At 41.8% G+C, this 4,059-nt stretch overlaps 1 pseudogene; it reads left to right on the top strand.

The window, feature by feature from the left end:
* The window catches only part of LOC116010827, a 29,711-nt pseudogene that overhangs the window by 5,709 nt on the left and 19,943 nt on the right, over nucleotides 1–4,059 (top strand).

The following is a 4,059-nucleotide window of genomic DNA, read 5'->3' as shown; positions in this document are numbered from 1 at the left end:
TTTTTTAAAACTGAAACTGAAACCGAAACCGAAAAAACCGAACCAAAGACCGAAATGCCCCTACCACAAATATTGCTAAGACATCCTCGATTATTGATGGAATTTTGTATGTGATTGATACTGGTTATGGTAAGATGAAGGTGTATGTACAATCCATGAATGTGTATGGATGCTCTCCAAGTGTTCCTTGTCAGTCGTGCAGCAACAGACCAGCGTGCTAGGCGAGCTGGTAGAACTGGGCCGAGTACTTGTTACCAACTTTATACTGAAAATGCTTACCCGGCTGTTATACTGTTGACCATGGTCACAAAACGACGTCATTTCAATAAGTGGGAGAAACGGCTCCTGTAAATCTCCGTAACTAATACTACAGTTCATCTCAAATGATACTACAGTTGTGTTGAACTGATACTGCAGTTGTCAGAGGCTGTTTCATCCGTCTGAAACTGTAGTTGTGTTGAAAGGAAACTGCAGTTGCTCGGAACGGAAGCCGTTTCATCTGTCTGTTTTCATTAATCAAAACGATGTCGTTTTGATGCGCGGTCCACAATCCATTGTGGACCGCAATCCACAGTAAAATTTGCGATGCTTACCACAATGAAATGCTGCCAAGCCCTGTGCTAGAAATTCAGAGGACCCATCTTGGCAATATAGTTTTGTTGTTTAAGTCGCTCAAGATTTTGAATTTGTTTGATTTTGATTTTATGGATCCTCCTCCTTAGGAAAACATCCTCAACTCTATGTATCAGTTGTGGGTATTGGGTACACTCAATAATGTTGGGGATCTAACTCATCTTGGTTGGAAAATGGTGGAGTTCCCATTGGACCCTCCTCTTGCTAAGATGCTTTTGATGGGGGAATAACTAGAATGCCTAAATGAAGTTCTCACCATTGTATCCATGCTTTCGGTACCTTCAATTTTCTTCAGACCCAAGGATAATAGGGCAAAGGAGAGTGATGCTGCTAGGGAGAAATTTTTGGTACCCGAATATGATCATCTCACTCTGCTCAATGTCTATTAAAAATGAGAGATGAATCAGTACCGAGGTGATTGGTGTAATGACAATTTCTTAAACCTCAAATGTTTGTGCAAAGCTAGGGAGGTTAGATTATAGCATCCTTACATGATGAATTAAGCTCATATTAGGGTGTTTTGCCACGATTATAGCATCCTTACATGATGAATTGTGCTCATAAATGCTTGAAAATCACTAACCGTCACACAGAAGCTACTTTTAGCATGGAGGAGGTGAAATAGGAGCCCCGGGAGCAAATAGGAGCAAAAGTTGAGCTTAAAGAGCGAACCAGGCAAGAACGGAGCCCTGGAGGACCCAACAGGATGGCCACACGCGTGTGAACGTGCGTGGAAATAATCCAGTAGCCTCCCACGCACACTCACACGCGTGTGAGCAGGCGTAGAGACTGCACTGCGCGAAATTTGATTAGGGTTGCTTTTTCGGAGACTATTTAAACCCCTTTGATAGATTTTCAGAGGAGGTTCCCAGAAATTTAGTTTTCCTTTCCTTAGTTTTTCCTTTGGAGAACTTTCTCCATTTTTTTAGTTTTTCAGTTCTTAGTTTAGATAAAAACTCCATTGTAGAAGACTACAAAGCTTGGATTGAAGGATTACTGTTAGGAATATATTGTAATAGGTTTTGATGATACCAAATGTAACCTATAATCCCCTAAGTCTCGAAAGATAGAAATTATATGTAAGTTCGACAAGTAAACTAAGAGCGAAAATACAACCGGGTAACTTGAGCTCAACTCGGAAAATATTTAAGCTTAAGGTAAACTTGTGTGAACATCTTAGAAAGTCTCGTGTTGTAATCTTATAAATAGATCAGAAGAAGGCACGGGACAACACTGGAAGAATAAGGGACTGCGAGACATCAACTAAGTCTCGAGACATAAGCAGAGTTCGAGAGATAGGATCTCTCGATACAACAACCAGTTCGAGACATAAGCAGAGTTCGAGAGATAGATCTCTCGATACATGGGGATCAAGACATCACAATCGAGACATCAATTTGGTCTCGATAAACTGACATTTCTCCAAAAGGCTGAATGACGGTCAGGAAGCATGAATAAAGTTTGGAGAAGAAGAATATCATGGAGACAAAATATTAAGGAGGTGCCAGAAGTGGATGCCACATCAGAATTCCACAACAAACGGATAGAAGGTGCACTAATCCAAAGTCGGTCTTATTCCCTAGAACGAGGATCAATGGGAATTTAAAAAGAGTAACTTTTACCAAAAGTAGCAAGTGGAGCATGGACTCAAGAAAGTGGATTATGGAATATCCACTACCAAACAAAAGGTTCAAGTTACAAGACCACCACTCCATGAAAAATGCTGAAAAGATGCAAGTCCCATACATAGCATGGGAGACAACCAAAGTCCCATTCAAACGGAATAATTTTCCCTCCAACGGAATTATTCCTCAACTCTCATATAAAAAGGATGTGAAGACACAAGTTAAAAAAAAAAAATAAGAAAGAAGGTTGGTTCATTGGAAAATCTTAAGAGGTGTCTGATTAAAACGTTCAAAAGTGCAAGTGCTCAACTTGGAATATCATCCTGATATTCAAAACAGCGAGAAAAACACATCTTAGTGTTTGAGAGAGTTACAAAGCTTAACTGCTATACATCTAGAAGGTGACCGAAGCTGCTCTACATCGAAGTTGATTCAACGATAGCTTTTGGTCAGATTGGAGCTTGTTACACTCAACTGTGACAACCAAAGGTCCTTGCTTTGGATTAAGCAAGAAGAGGCGGAGTAACCTGGCAGCTGTCTAGTGAAGATCCTGAGGCTTGAGCGGGCTTGGTGATCAAAGCTCAAGTGCTCGAGAGGTGGAGTAACTGGAAGCGGGAGAAAAACCTGAGGAGAGGCGGAGTAACCTGGGAGCTGTCTTGTGAAGATCCTGAGGCTTGAGGGGCTTGGTGATCAAAGCTCAAGTGCTCGATAGGTGGAGTAACAAGAAGCGGGGCGAAAAACCTGAGGCTTGAGGCGGGCTTCGTGATCAAAGCTCAAGCGCTCGATATTGTACTAAAAAGGGAAGTTTTAGTGCAATCCTTCCAGGGAGTTTCTGGAAGAAGAGTGGACGTAGGCGGGTTGGCCGAACCACTTAAAAATCTCTCTCGCATTTACTTCTGTTTTATCTCTTCTAACTCTCGAACTGCACTGCATATAACGCACCTCTCGAACTAACTCAAACTCGTGCTAACTAAAAGGGGATAACTTTTCCGCTGCGCATAAAACTTTGTCTTCATCTTGTGAGGTATCGGACCTAAACATCCTAAGTCCAATACACACGAGAAGTCGAAAAAGATTTGCAAAATCTTATACAAGTCTATTCACCCCCCCCCTCTAGACTTGTACCCCATCCCCTTGGGACCAACAATTGGTATCAGAGCAAGTTCTCTGATCGATATAAACCTTGTTTATATTGCCTAGAGATCTTCTTTGAAAATCTTTAAAAAGTTTTCAAAGCACGAGATAAAAAAGCATGTTGTCGAGACATCTTCTTTTTGATCTTAGCAGGTTCGATGACTGGAAAACACGCATGCTTGCGTATCTATCAGCCCTCCATGATGAGATGGCCGAGGTTATAACTTCTGGACCAGTCAAATCTTAATGGTCAATACTGCTGCAGCTCAAACCCAAGACACACCAAAGTACATCCCAAAACCTAGGGAAGAATGGACAAGTGATGATAGGAAGAGAAACAACCTGGACAATATTGCCAAGGACATTCTCTTCAGAGCTATAGACGAAACCATCTTCCCAAAAGTGAGAAAGTGCAAAACGGCAAAAGAGGTATGGGATACTTTGATGTTAATTGGTGAAGGTGACGAACAGGAAAAGGAGAACAAGCTCACCGTGGCCATGAAGAAGTTCGAGGACTTTCAAGATGAAGCCAGGGGAGAGCATCGACAGCATGGAATCTCGGTTCATGAAGCTATCAATCGAGATCAGTGATCTCGAGAGGAGATTCCACAAAAGGAGCTAAACCTGAAGTCTTACGATTCCAAGGACAAAAGGGCTAAATGAAGTC

Source organism: Ipomoea triloba, chromosome 2, assembly GCF_003576645.1.
Source record: "Ipomoea triloba cultivar NCNSP0323 chromosome 2, ASM357664v1".
Lineage (NCBI taxonomy): Eukaryota > Viridiplantae > Streptophyta > Magnoliopsida > Solanales > Convolvulaceae > Ipomoea > Ipomoea triloba.
This window is presented reverse-complemented; position numbering and strand designations above follow the sequence as displayed.